Consider the following 15,635-nt stretch of genomic DNA (forward strand, 5'->3'; position numbering starts at 1 on the left):
TGAGGTACTAGGATCTGCTGTACCTTCTGCCCCTGTACTGGTGCAACCCGGTATAAGAGATCCTTCTTCATTATGAAGTAGGGTCCTCGTCCCTGGGTTTTCCCTTCCACGGGGACCCCATCTATTTCCGTCACCTCCTTCCTAATGTTGTCATAGCTTGGGTCTTCTGCCTGGTCCCGTCCAAAAGTTCCTCTCCTGGGGCTAATCTGCCCAAGATCTAGGGGCCCAGTCTCTGTTGCCTCTACTGGTTCAGAAGCATTAGGGTGGGGGTCAGACTCAGGTGCTTCTCCCTCCTGCGTGGCCTCCTTTTCAGCTGCGCGGGTCCACCTACCTACAAGAGCGACCCTCTGGCTTTGGGTCAGTATTCGGGTTCCCAAGGCCTTAGCTGCCCTTCTTTCCCTTTTTGTCTTTCTACCCTGTCTGGGAGTGGAGAACAAATCTGGGGATATTTCAGAGAAGATTGGGAGTTGACAGTCTGCTGTGGATGCCTCACCAATTTTAGGGTCCCCATCTTTCTCCAATCCCCCTACTGGGAGTAAGTTTCCAAACCCTGGGAAGTCCCTCCCTATGAGCACCGGGTATGGGAGTTTAGGGACTACACCTGCTGCTACACCTGCACTACTGATAGTGTTCCCTTGGATCTCGATTTTTACTGGGATGGTAACTGTCCCATGGACACATGTTATCCCCATACGTTTAGCCTGCAGCAGCTGACTACGCTTCATGAGCTTCCCTGAGATAAGCGTGATAGCACTCCCCGAATCAACCAGTGCCGTGGTCCCTACCCCATTTAGTTTCACTGGTCTGGAATACATATGTGAGGTTAGTGAGACCCCCACAAGGTGGATTATGGAGCATGGATCTGCCCAGTTCCCCAGGTTACACTTCATAGGCTCCTCAGCATTGGGACACTGTGCAGCTATGTGTCCCCACTCCCCGCAGGCATAACATCTGTATGGAGCCCTAGGCGTTCCCCGGTCTCTTGGTTTGGGCAGTCTAACATCACGATCCTCTTCTCCCTCAGTGCTCCGACTCTTTGTGGCCTCTGATGGGCCTTCAGCCTCTCTCTTTTTCCACCTGGGCCCTCCTGGTGGCCCAGTCACCCGAACTTTAGGGCTTGGTGCTGCTAGTTTAACCCAAGGTGCCTCTTCCTTAACTGGTCGGGTCAGCTCCCTCGCTGTCCTTCGCCTCTCTACCAGGACGACAATCTCGTCATAGGTGGAGGGTTCGTTCTGGCTTACCCAGGCACGAAGGTCTGGTGGTAGTCCCCTCATGTATCGGTCGATGACCAGAACCGCTGGTATCTCTTCCGGACTCCGGGACTCTGTTTGCAACCACTTTCGTGCGAGATGGATGAGGTCATACAATTGGGACCGCGGGGTTTTGTCTTCCTGGTACCTCCAACCGTGATACTGCTGGGCCCGCACTGCTGTCGTTACCCCAGATCTGGCCAGGATCTCTGCTTTCAGCTGGGGGTAGTCTGCCGCAGCCTCTTCAGGCAGATCATGGTAGGCCTTCTGGGCCTCCCCACACAGGAATGGGGCAAGGATGCCAGACCACTGATCTCGAGGCCAGGCCTCCCGTAGGGCTGTCTTCTCAAAGGCCAGAAGGTATGCCTCTACATCATCCTCCCGTGTCATTTTCTGCAGCCAATGGCTGGCCCGTATGAGCCGCGTCCCATCATGGCCGCGATTCAGCTCTGTAAGGGACTTTACCTGGTTTACCAGTTCCCGCAACATAGCTCGGTCTTGAGCAGCCTGGTCCATCAGCAGGCAATTAGTCTCTTGCTGCAGCCGCACTGCCTCCTGTTGGGCGGCTGCCTGGACACGGGTAGCCTCCTTCTGGGCCGCTGTAGCTTGTATCAGTGCCCACACTACGTCATCCATTGTGGTGAAAAAAAAATAAACCCTCTCCTTTTTGTTGTTGTTTGTTTTTTTGTTGTTGTTGGTTGTTGTTTTTTTAAATCACCCTCCTTCTTCCGCCGCGCTGTGCACCCCAAGATCCCACTCCTAACACCAGTGTGACAAAGTTCCTCCTCTATCTTGGTGGGTCCTGCGCTTATTGGCGGATTTTCTTGCCTCAGAGATTCACCATGTGGGTTGGGGAACAGCCCAGAGACCTTCCCCTCTGGGAGAACCCACAGTCCAGGTCAATTGGGAGGTTTGGGGGGAACCCAGGCCCGCCCTCTACTCCGGGTTCCAGCCCAGGGCCCTGTGGACTGCAGCTGTCTATAGTGCCTCCTGTAACAGCTGCATGACAGCTACAACTCCCTGGGCTACTTCCCCATGGCCTCCTCCAAACACCTTCCTTATTCTCACCACAGGACCTTCCTCCTGGTGTCTGATAACGCTTGTGCTCCTCAGTCCTCCAGCAGCACACCCTCTCACTCTCAGCTCCTTGCACCTCTTGCTCCCAGCTCCTCACACTCGCACCACAAACTGAAGTGAGCTCCTTTTAAAACCCAGGTGCCCTGATTAGCCTGCCTTAATTGATTCTAGCAGCTTCTTCTTAATTGGCCCCAGGTGTCCTAATTAGCCTGCCTGCCTTAACTGGTTCTAGCAGGTTCCTGATTACTCTAGTGCAGCCCCTGCTCTGGTCACTCAGGGAACAGAAAACTACTCATCCAGTGACCAGTATATTTGCCCTCTACCAGACTCCTGTACCCCACTGGTCTGGGTCTGTCACAGTACATGTAACTGACTTCAGTATTTTGACAAGCCACTTTGCCTTCTCGACATGTTTAGGGGATTTATAATCTGAGCAAGTTAATCACTAGGGTTTGGATGACAATTTGTTCTTCAAAAGCCAGTCTCCTCCATAGATCTGTTGGGTTCTGCCCTTCAGGCAAATCAGAGTTGCCTTAATGTCTACTGTGGTTAAAACACAAGGCAGATCAAAACGGAGGTGACTTAGCAGAGATGGCCAGTGTGGTTAGGACTGAGGTTCCTCTGAGGAGCTATGTGTGGTGGGATCCCGGGGCTGGGATAATGGGGCTGCAGGCTGGGGTGGAGAGGCACTGGCAGAGCTGTGTGTGGAGAACTCAGGGCTGGAATAGCAGAGGCCTGTGGGTTAGAACTGAGGGGTATCGGCAGAGCGGAGGATGGGGAGCGCAGGGTGGCTGCTGGGGCATTGGCAGAGCTTGGGGGGCATGGCTGGAATAGTGGGGGAGGGGGACTGTGGGAAGACCAGGCTGGAATAGCAGGAGACTGCAGAGCCGAGTGGGAGAAGCGTGTACATCACCTGCCTGGGCTCTGCCTGGCGCTCGCCCTGGGGTATTTATCTCTCACTTCACACGCACAATATTCACTGAAATATTTAACACAAGTTTGAGTCTATATGAGAGAAGTCAGGCCCAGTACGGCAGTGCGAGGGGGCCGCAGGCAGAGAAGTGCTGCGCGTCTCCACACCATCGCTGCTTTCAGACATAGCCACAGCCGCTCTCTGGGAATAGTGATTACCCCCAGGCAGGGGAATACCTTCGCCTTCCCAACTCCACGCTCCATTGCCACTTGCCAGGCCCTGCTCCCCTCCTGTTCCCACTCACCTGGCCCCAGCCCTTGGTTGCATTTCCCAGAGATCACTCTGGAATGGCATTCTCTTCTGGGCACCTCAGCACCAGGAAAGTGTAAGAGGTTGCCCTTAATTCAGAGAAAAGCAACAGACATAGTTCAGGGGCAGGATGCACTGATTGGCCGGTAGCTCGGTTCAATGACAGCCGGGCACAAGATGATTGGTGCGGATTCGAATGAGGAAGGAGAGAATTCTTCAGGGTGGCACAAGGGGCTGATACAGGGAGCACGGGGATGTAATCAAGACAGGGACCATCAGTTAGAACCTCCCATCTGGGCGAAGCGCTAGGGTGGGGGATGGTCTCCAGGGGCAGTTCTCATTGCTTGGCCGTGAAGTCTGGCATAGACAAAGCACAACCCAGTGCACAGGAACGAAGGACCCTGCACTGGCAGGGGGTGGACTAGGGGGCTCCAGAGGTGTGTTTTGAATGACTTTTACGGCTCTTTTCCATTCTAATACTTAATGGGCGAGACCGAGCTGAGTTAAGAATAGCACCAGATATCATAGAATCATAGAATATCAGGGTTGGAAGGGACCTCAGGAGGTCATCTAGTCCCACCCCCTGCTCAAAGCAGGACCAATCCCCAACTAAATCATCCCAGCCAGGGCTTTGTCAAGCCGGGCCTTAAAAACCTCCAAGGAAGGAGATTCCACCACCTCCCTAGGTAACCCATTCCAGTGCTTCACCACCCTCCTAGTGAAATAGTTTTTCCTAATATCCAACCTAAACCTTCCCCACTGCAACTTGAGACCATTACTCCTTGTTCTGTCATTTGCCACCACTGAGAACAGCCGAGCTCCATCCTCTTTGGAACCCCCCTTCAGGTAGTTGAAGGCTGCTATCAAATCCCCCCTCACTCTTCTCTTCTGGAGACTAAATAAGCCCAGGTCCCTCAGCCTCTCCTCATAAGTCATGTGCTCCAGCCCCCTAATCATTTTTGTTGCCCTCCGCTGGACTCTCTCCAATTTGTGCACATCCTTTCTGTAGTGGGGGCCCCAAAACTGTACGCAATACTCCAGGTGTGGCCTCACCATTGCCGAATAGAGGGGAATAATCACTTCCCTTGATCTGCTGTCAATGCTTCTACTAATGCAGCCCAATATGCCATTAGCCTTTGTCATAACTATAAAGGGAAGGGTGACAGCTCTCCTGTGTACAGTGCTATGGAATCCCTCCTAGCCAGAGACTCCAAATCCTTTTACCTGTAAAGGGTTAAGAAGCTCGGGTAACCTGGCTGACACCTGACCCCAAGGACCAATAAGGGGACAAGATACTTTCAAATCTTGGGGGGGGAAAGGCTTTTGTGTGTGTCCTTTGTTTAAGGGGTTGTTCGCTCTTGGGACTGAGAGGGACCAGACATCAATCCAGGTTCTCCCCATCTTTCTAAACAAGTCTCTCTTATTTCAAAATTGTAAGTAAAAGCCAGGCAAGGCGTCTTAGATTTACTTTGTTTTTCTCAACTTGTAAATGTACCTTTTACCAGAGTGTTTATTTTTGTTTGCTGTACTTTGAACCTAAGACAGAAGAGGGGGGTCCTCTGAGCTCTTTAAGTTTGATTACCCTGTAAAGTTATTTTCCATACTGATTTTACAGAGATGATTTTTACCTTTTTCTTTAATTAAAAGCCTTCTTTTTAAGAACCTGATTGATCTCTCCTTGTTTTAAGATCCAAAGGGGGTTTGGATCTGTATTCACCAGGAGTTGGTGAAAGGAAAGAGGGGGGAAGGGTCAATTTCTCCCTGTTTTAAGATCCAAAAGGGGTTTGGATCTGTATTCACCAGGAGTTGGTGAAAGGAAGGAGGGGGGAAGGGTCAATTTCTCCTTATTTAAGATCCAAGGAGTTTGGATCTGTATTCACCAGGGAATTGGTGAAGGTCTCTCAAGGCTACCCAGGAAAGGGAATTAGCTTTGGGATGGTGGCAGCGGACCAGAACTAAGCTGGTAGTTAAGCTTAGAAGTCTTCATGCAGGCCCCTACATTTGTACCCTAAAGTTCAAAGTAGGGATACAGCCTTGACATGGTGGCACAGCGGTGGGATCGTTTTAAACCCAAAAGCCAGTAAGATTTTTTTTTTCCTTCTAGCTGCTTGGAAAGCAGAGGTGAAGGTAGATGCATATCTTATCTCTCCTTGCCTGAAGGCAGAGGTGTTAAGTTTTTTTTAACAAGGTCCTTTGTTAAGAGAAGGGTTCAGTTAATGAGCAAACGACTGGTAAAAGGAATTTACAAGCTGAATTGTTTTTTTTTCTTTTTTTTCTTTTTACATCCTCGTGAGTAGCTAGTTAGAAAGTCTCTGTTAACTCAGCAGCAGCCAGAGCTGAGTACATCCCAGTTTCAGTCAACTGCAGAGGGGTGTGGCCCAGCACAGGAAAGCAGGAAAATGACTACCAGTGAAGCAGCTAACAAACTAGAACTGGCCAGACTAGAAGCAGAAGAAAATGAGAAAAAACATCAGAGACTACTTCAAATTAAAAAACTCGAGAAAGAAGCCAAAGAGGAGGCCCACAAGAGAGAAATGGAGCTGGAAAAAGCCAAAGAGGAGGCCCATGAAAGAGAAGAGAAAGCCAAAGAGAAAGCCAAAGAGGAGGCCCACAAGAGAGAGATGGAGCTGGAAAAAGCCAAAGAGGAGGCGAGAGAAAAAGAAAGGAAGCATGAACTGGAAGTAGCAAGTGCTAAGCAGGATGCATCAGACCATCCTAGCAACTCCTCTCCAGGTACCACTTCCCATCCCAGGAAATTCCCCACCTACAAGGCAGGCGATGATACTGAGGCCTTCTTAGAAAATTTTGAAAGGGCCTGCCTTGGATACGACATCCCTCCAACCCAGTACATGGTAGAGCTGAGGCCGCAGCTCAGTGGACCCTTAGCAGAGGTGGCGGCTGAAATGCCTAAGGAACACATGAACAGTTATGAACTTTTTAAAAACAAGGCCAGAATCAGAATGGGGCTAACACCTGAGCATGCCCGTCGGCGGTTCAGAGCCCTAAGGTGGAAACCTGATGTGTCATTTACCCGACATGCCTACCACATTGGGAAAAATTGGGATGCCTGGATATCAGGAGCAAATGTTAAATCTACGGAAGAGTTGCCCTTCCTATTGCAAATGGAGCAGTTTTTAGAGGGTGTTCCTGAGGAAATAGAAAGGTACATCCTAGATGGGAAGCCCAAAACTGTAACCGAGGCGGGGGAGATTGGAGCCAAATGGGTGGAGGTGACAGAAAAGAAAAAAGCTAGTAGCAGTTGGAGCGAATATCAGAAGGGGCAAGCCGAAACAAAACCTTATCACCGGGGACAACCCAAGGCCCCACCCACATCCCAAGGGAAACCCCAGACGCCTTCTCACCCCACCACACCAGTCTCCATCAACCAACATCGCCCCGGTGATACCTTAGCAGGGCGATGTTTTAAATGTAATGAACTGGGGCATATAAAGGCTCACTGCCCCAAGAACCCCAACCGATTACAGTTCATTACACCCCAATCACACCAAAGAACCCCAGACCCAGATGCCTCTCTCATACCCTCGGAGCGAAGGGAAACCTTGAGAGTGGGCGGAAAGAAGGTTATCGCTTGGAGGGACACTGGGGCACAAGTGTCAACTATCCACCAATCCCTAGTGGACCCCAAACTCATCAACCCTGAGGCTACAGTGACAATTCAACCCTTTGTGTCACAGTCTGTAACCTTGCCTACAGCCCAGTTGCATGTCCAGTACAAGGGCTGGTCAGGAATGTGGACTTTTGCAGTCTATGACAATTATCCCATCCCCATGCTGCTGGGGGAAGACTTGGCCAACCATGTGAAGCTAGCCAAGAGGGTGGGAATAGTCACCCGCAGCCATGCTAAGCAAGCTTTCACCCCCATCCCTGTTCCTGAGCCGTCCACCAGGGCCCCGTCTGTGTTACCAGAGACCCAAACACAGGTGGTGGAACCGGATCCCCTGCCAACGACTGCAACAGCCGTAGTGGATCCAATCCCAGAGACCCAGCCAAAGCCAGTCCCAGAACCGGAACTGGCAACGCAACCAGCACCGGAACCATTGCCAGCACTGAGTCCAGCGCTTGCAAACCCACCTACAACTCCAATGCCAGAGGGCACCAGCGAGCCTAAACTGGCGGAAGCAGCAGATAACCCTACCCAAGAGGCTCAGCCAGAGCCTGAAATACCACATAGTGCACCAGCGGACAGCGGTTCACAGTCAATGGAAAAAGCCCCAGCACCTGCATCGCTTCCAGAGGGACCAAGCCCCAGTCCACAGTCCAAGGAGGAACTGATGTCTCCAGCATCAAGGGAACAGTTCCAGGCCGAGCAGGAAGCAGATGACAGCCTTCAAAAAGCTTGGGCGGCGGCACGGAGCACCCCACCGCCTCTCAGCTCTTCTAACCGATCCCGGTTTGTTGTAGAAAAAGGACTTTTATACAAGGAGACTCTTTCTGGTGGGCACCAGGAAGACTGGCATCCTCAAAAACAGCTGGTAGTTCCCACTAAGTATCGGGTAAAACTCTTGAGCTTAGCCCATGATCATCCTAGTGGCCATTCTGGGGTGAACAGAACCAAAGACCGGTTGGGGAAGTCCTTCCACTGGGAGGGAATGGGCAAGGACGTTGCTAATTATGTCCGGTCTTGTAAGGTGTGCCAACGAGTGGGAAAGCCCCAAGACCAGGTTAAAGCCCCTCTCCAGCCACTACCCATAATTGAGGTCCCATTTCAGCGAGTAGCTGTGGATATTCTGGGTCCTTTCCCAAAGAAGACACCCAGAGGAAAGCAGTACGTACTGACTTTCATGGATTTTGCTACCCGATGGCCGGAAGCTGTACCCTTAAGCAACACCAAGGCTAAAAGTGTGTGCCAGGCATTAGCAGACATTTTTGCCAGGGTAGGTTGGCCCTCCGACATCCTTACAGATTCGGGAACTAATTTCCTGGCAGGGAACATGAAAAACCTGTGGAAAGCTCATGGGGTGAATCACTTGGTTGCCACCCCTCATCACCATCAAACCAATGGTCTGGTGGAGAGGTTTAATGGAACTTTGGGGGCCATGATACGTAAATTCGTAAATGAACACTCCAATGATTGGGACCTAGTGTTGCAGCAGTTGCTTTTTGCCTACAGGGCTGTACCACATCCCAGTTTAGGGTTTTCACCATTTGAACTTGTGTATGGCCGCGAGGTTAAGGGGCCATTACAGTTGGTGAAGCAGCAATGGGAGGGGTTTATGCCTTCTCCAGGAACTAACATTCTAGACTTTGTAAGCAACCTACAAAACACCCTCCGACACTCTTTAGCCCTTGCTAAAGAAAACCTAAAGGATGCTCAGGAAGAGCAAAAGGCCTGGTATGATAAACATTCCAGAGAACGGTCCTTCAAAGTAGGAGACCAAGTCATGGTCTTAAAGGCGCTCCAGGCCCATAAAATGGAAGCGTCGTGGGAAGGACCATTCACGGTCCAGGAGCGCCTAGGAGCTGTTAACTATCTCATAGCCTCCCCCACCTCCAACATAAAGCCTAAGGTATACCATGTTAATTCTCTTAAGCCCTTTTATTCTAGAGAATTAAACGTTTGCCAGTTTACAGCCCAGGAAACTGATGACGCGGAGTGGCCTGCAGGTGTCTACTATGAAGGAAAAAGGAATGGTGGCGTGGAAGAGGTGAACCTCTCCACGACCCTGGGACGTCTGCAGCGACAGCAGATAAAGGAGCTGTGCACAAGCTTTGCACCGATTTTCTCAGCCACTCCAGGACGGACCGAACGGGCATACCACTCCATTGACACAGGTAATGCTCACCCAATTAGAACCCCACCCTACCGGGAGTCACCTCATGCCCAAGCGGCTATACAAAGGGAGATCCAGGACATGCTACAGATGGGTATAATCCGCCCCTCTAGCAGTGCATGGGCATCTCCAGTGGTTCTAGTTCCCAAACCAGATGGGGAAATACGCTTTTGCGTGGACTACCGTAAGCTAAATGCTGTAACTCGTCCTGACAACTATCCAATGCCACGCACAGATGAGCTATTGGAAAAATTGGGACATGCCCAATTCATCTCTACTTTAGACTTAACCAAAGGGTACTGGCAAGTACCACTAGATGAACCCGCTAAGGAAAGGTCAGCCTTCGTCACCCAGGCAGGGGTGTATGAATTCAATGTACTCCCTTTCGGGTTGCGAAATGCACCCGCCACCTTCCAAAGACTTGTAGATGGTCTCTTGGCGGGATTGGGAGAATCTGCCGTTGCCTATCTCGATGATGTGGCCATTTTTTCTGATTCATGGACAGAACACCTGGAGCACCTGAAAAAAGTCTTCGAGCGCATCCGGCAGGCAGGACTAACTGTTAAGGCTAAAAAGTGTCAAATAGGCCAAAACAGAGTGACATACCTGGGGCACCAGGTGGGTCAAGGAACTATAAATCCCCTACAGGCCAAAGTGGATGCTATCCAAAAGTGGCCGGTTCCAAAGTCAAAGAAACAGGTCCAATCCTTCTTAGGCTTGGCCGGATATTATAGGCGATTTGTACCACACTACAGCCAAATCGCCGCCCCGCTGACAGACCTAACCAGAAAGAAACAGCCAAATGCAGTTCAGTGGACTGATAAGTGTCAAAAGGCCTTTAACCAGCTTAAGGCAACACTCATGTCTGACCCTGTGCTAAGGGCCCCAGACTTTGACAAACCGTTCCTAGTAACCACAGATGCGTCCGAGCGAGGCGTGGGAGCAGTTTTAATGCAGGAAGGACCAGATCAAGAATTCCATCCTGTCGTGTTTCTCAGCAAGAAACTGTCTGAGAGGGAAAGCCACTGGTCAATCAGCGAAAAGGAATGCTACGCCATTGTGTACGCGCTGGAAAAGCTACGCCCATATGTTTGGGGACGGCGCTTCCAACTACAAACAGACCATGCTGCGCTACAGTGGCTTCATACCGCCAAGGGAAATAACAAAAAACTTCTTCGGTGGAGTTTAGCTCTCCAAGATTTTGATTTTGAAATACAACACATTTCGGGAGCTTCTAACAAAGTGGCTGATGCACTCTCCCGGGAAAGTTTCCCAGAGTTAACTGGTTAACAATTGTTCTTGAAATAAAACATATTGTTAGTTTTATATAATCAGTAGTATGTCTAAAGGTACATGTGTTTTATTAACTCTGTTTTCTCCTAAAGCTCCAGGAAGAAATCACAGCCAGTGTGGAACCGGACGTCCAACACTATCTGTGATTTGGGGGGCGTGTCATAACTATAAAGGGAAGGGTGACAGCTCTCCTGTGTACAGTGCTATGGAATCCCTCCTAGCCAGAGACTCCAAATCCTTTTACCTGTAAAGGGTTAAGAAGCTCGGGTAACCTGGCTGACACCTGACCCCAAGGACCAATAAGGGGACAAGATACTTTCAAATCTTGGGGGGGGAAAGGCTTTTGTGTGTGTCCTTTGTTTAAGGGGTTGTTCGCTCTTGGGACTGAGAGGGACCAGACATCAATCCAGGTTCTCCCCATCTTTCTAAACAAGTCTCTCTTATTTCAAAATTGTAAGTAAAAGCCAGGCAAGGCGTCTTAGATTTACTTTGTTTTTCTCAACTTGTAAATGTACCTTTTACCAGAGTGTTTATTTTTGTTTGCTGTACTTTGAACCTAAGACAGAAGAGGGGGGTCCTCTGAGCTCTTTAAGTTTGATTACCCTGTAAAGTTATTTTCCATACTGATTTTACAGAGATGATTTTTACCTTTTTCTTTAATTAAAAGCCTTCTTTTTAAGAACCTGATTGATCTCTCCTTGTTTTAAGATCCAAAGGGGGTTTGGATCTGTATTCACCAGGAGTTGGTGAAAGGAAAGAGGGGGGAAGGGTCAATTTCTCCCTGTTTTAAGATCCAAAAGGGGTTTGGATCTGTATTCACCAGGAGTTGGTGAAAGGAAGGAGGGGGGAAGGGTCAATTTCTCCTTATTTAAGATCCAAGGAGTTTGGATCTGTATTCACCAGGGAATTGGTGAAGGTCTCTCAAGGCTACCCAGGAAAGGGAATTAGCTTTGGGATGGTGGCAGCGGACCAGAACTAAGCTGGTAGTTAAGCTTAGAAGTCTTCATGCAGGCCCCTACATTTGTACCCTAAAGTTCAAAGTAGGGATACAGCCTTGACAGCCTTCTTGGCAACAAGGGCACACTGTTCACTCATATCCAGCTTCTCATCCACTGTAATCCCCAGGTCCTTTTCTGCAGAACTGCCGCTTAGCCAGTCGGTCCCCAGCCTGTAGCGTTCCATGGGATTCTTCCGTCCTAAGTGCAGGACTCTGCACTTGTCCTTGTTGAACCTCATCAGATTTCTTTTGGCCCAATCCTCCAATTTGTCTAGGTCACTCTGGACCCTATCCCTACCCTCCAGCATATCTACCTCTCCCCTCAGCTTAGTGTCATCCGCGAACTTGCTGAGGGTGCAGTCCATCCCATCATCCAGATCATTAATGAAGATGTTGAATAAAACCGGCCCCAGGACTGACTGCCTGGGGCACTCCGTTTGATACCGGCTGCCAACTAGACATCAAGCCGTTGATCACTACCCGTTGAGCCCGACGATCTAGCCAGTTTTCTATCCACCTTAGAGTCCATTCGTCCAGCCCGTACTCCTTTAACTTGCTGGCAAGAGTACAGTGGGAGACCGTATCAAAAGCTTTGCTAAAGTCAAGGTGTATCACGTCCACCGCTTTCCCCAGATCCACAGAGCCAGTTATCTCCTCATATTGCCCAAGACTAGCACTGTAAATGCAAAGCTGCTTGAGTTCAGATAAAATGGGACCCTGATCGCTCCGGCCTCGGCTCCGCTCTCCATATGTAAAATGTGGAGAACAATTCTTCCTGCCTGTCACCCTTCATCTGCCTTGTCTGTTTAATCAGAAGCTGTGCATGGCAGGGGCTGTCTCTCACTAAGAGCATGCACAGCACCCAGCAGGATGGGGCCCTGATCTCCATTGGGCCCTGCTGTGCTGCCATAATACGAATAATCAGGGGAGGCATCTCTCATTTTAGTTAGAGGTTTGCAAACCCAAAGCCCAGTGGCTGGATGAGTGAAAAGGAATTGGTGAGTATCCCTTTAACTAGTCTGGGAGCTTTCTAGTGAGCCTCCCTCTTCTAATGCAGAAGCCACCAGAACCCAACAGCAGAGGGCTTGCAGACTACATAAAGGGAAGCTCCCCAGTTCCAAGACACTACGATGGCTTTTTACACAGCCTACTCCAGTGCATGTGGCCTGGCTTTCTGAACTGGGATTTGTTGGTGGCGAATAATCCTGCATCCCTTGAGCATCCAGAACTTCCAAAGCTTTGGGTGCCCAAAGAAGGCAGTTCCAAACCCAGGGCGCTGGAACAATTTGTGTAGTGGGGGGGCTGAGAGCCATTGACCTAATCTGTAAACCCTGTATATGATGGAAAGCACTTCAAGCCAGGGGGTGCAGCAGCCCCCCCTCCCCCCCAGTTCCAGCACCTACATCCAAACCAATTTGTGATGGTATTTTGAATGGAGTGATCTGGAGGAAAGATCCCACTTACAGTGTAAGGCGCCATGTAAATCATTAAATTACTAACAACACCTGAAAGCGTTCAGCCAGGGTAACCAGTCCCCTCTCATTTCCCCAACCGTTGCACGCCTTGCTATGAATGGCAGTTATACACTGCTGAGGAAACAGGAAAGTTCCCCAAACAGAAGTGATATGTGGGTTAAACAGTATCTCAGAGAGATCAGCTTTCTCTGGTTTCCATTAAACATGGAGCCGGGATCTCTAATTCTGCCCAAACAGACAGATGATGCAAGAATATTACGGAGGGAGAGGGTGTGATAAGCTGTATTTTGTCTGGACTAAAATGATGTGAAGTTCGCTGGCGCTCTGGTTCCAGTTTGGTTTCAGGACTATAAATAAACCAGCCTCTAGGCCACCCACCACAAGGCAGGACTCACTGAATTTCTGTGCTGCCCCCATTCCAAGAGCACGACAGGAAGAGGGCGGGTTAGCCAGTGGTCAGGGCATGAGCCCGCCCACAGCCAGTTTCCTGCTCTGCTGTAGACTTCCTGTGAGCTCTGGGGCAAGTCACTTGGGGCCAGGGATGTAACGGTATTTAGGAGCCTCACATCCACTGAAAGCGATGGCTTTAGACTCTGTCTCAGGCCATCCTCCGTGCAGTGGGGGAATATCACTGCCCTACCTCCCAGGCTCGCCAGGCGCTCAGAGGCTATGGTGATGGGACCATATAAGTACCTTTCACAGACAGAAACCAGGGAGACCAATAGCTCCATGGCTAAGGCACTGCCCCGGGTGTGGGGGGCCATGGATTGAATCAGGCAGAGTAGGGCTGTGAACTAGTGCGTCCCGCAGCCCAATGGGCTCTTGACTATTCTGGGAGCTTGCTCTTGACCTTCCTGCTGAATGCTCGGTCGTAACAGACATTTTCCTGCAAAAAGTTTTGGTTTTGACGAATCAGCATTTTCCAGAACAATTCCAGGTGACTTCCCCAAAGACCCGTGGCACGTCACTGGGGGATCAGGCTGAGCAGCCCAGGGTCCTGGCTCCCAGGCCTGTGGTCAGCTCACTAGACCATGCGGCCTAGGTTGCCTCATGATGCTATGACAGGCAGCCAAGGAGTCTCCCACACCAGAGGTATCCAGTCCAGCTCCCAGGGGCATTAGCAGGGGTCAGGATCCAGCTTTATGTCTTAGTGCTCTTCAGAGTCTACCTTGTCACTGAGCAATGGGCAAACTGCCCAGTGGTTCCAGCCAGGGAAGCAGCCCTGTGTTCATTTGCTCTGATGTCTTAGGCCTGGAGAACTGGGCTAAAAATCTTGTTGGAAGGGGACTCTCAGGGACTGTTGTGGGTAGGGGAGGCAGCAGACAGCATAGGCCTATGGGTAGGGTACAGGACAGGACTGCAACAGACTTGGGTTCTAGCCCCACGCCTGCTGTGCCAGCTTGGGTTAGTCATGTCTACTCTCTGTGTCCTGGCTTCCTTGTCCACCTTTCTGTCTGTTTACACTGTAAGCCCTTTGGCACGGGGGCTGAGCAGCGCTCCACCAGTGGGGCCCTGATCTCTCTGGGGAAGTGTTGTTTGCTACCTAGAAGACAATCATAATTTAGCAGCCCTTGATACCTGACTTTCCAGTATTTAATGGGCAGTACACAGAGCAGGACGCTGTGACCATCACACGTGGCTGGGCCAGGGCAGGATCTGGAGGGACCCCCAGATCACATGGAGAAAACAGTTTCTAGGGTGTCAAGTTCATTTCCAGGCTTTATCTGGCGTGATCAGATCAAAACACAGGAGCAAAGTCTCTAGCCACTTCCCCTTCATGCAGCACCAGGATCCACAAACTCCAAAACAAACAGGAGACTCAGCCAAGCAGCCTCCACTGGGCAGCTCCTCTCTGCACAGCTCCCCATCTACCATTCCAGCCCCAGCTGCTCTTGAGCGCCTCAGGTGCAGTTAGGAAGCCCAGGGCTTCCCACAGATTCTTGCTCAGCAGGGCTGGGGACGTGGTCATGAAATGCCTCCTCCTGGATTATTGGGACAGGGAAACCTGATACGAAACGCTCCATTGCAAGGGTTTGATGCAGAGCACTGGCCGCACAGGACAGGAGCTGGCTACTCCAGGCACAGCCAGCCTGGTACTTGTGAGCTAGGACAGAGCCTGCAGAGATGCTGGCTCCAGGGACACAGGCTGGGAGATGAACAAAGAGAATAGCACCTAGCTCTTTTCACCCAGAGATCTCAAAGCTCTTTAGCAAGGGGCTCACTATCATTATCTCTATTCTACAGGTAGAGAAACTGAGGCACTGCAAGAGAAGTGACCCAAGGTCTCCCAGCGGCAGAGCTAGGAAGTGAACCCAGATCTTCTGAGTCCCAGCCTAGTGTCCAGTCCAATCCACCGGGACTCAGCGTGCTCATGCTGAGAACACAAGGCTGGGTGAGGCTGTGGCTTTGGGTGGGGAGGTTTACAGGCCAGAGGAAAGGGGAGTGTATGGAGACAGCTGCCACAGAGTTACGCTGAGGCCTGCTGGGATGCTGGGATTCTAGCTGGAATCAGCTGTCTGAGGCTTTCCT

Source organism: Emys orbicularis, chromosome 22 (assembly GCF_028017835.1).
Source record: "Emys orbicularis isolate rEmyOrb1 chromosome 22, rEmyOrb1.hap1, whole genome shotgun sequence".
Taxonomy (NCBI): Eukaryota; Metazoa; Chordata; order Testudines; family Emydidae; genus Emys; species Emys orbicularis.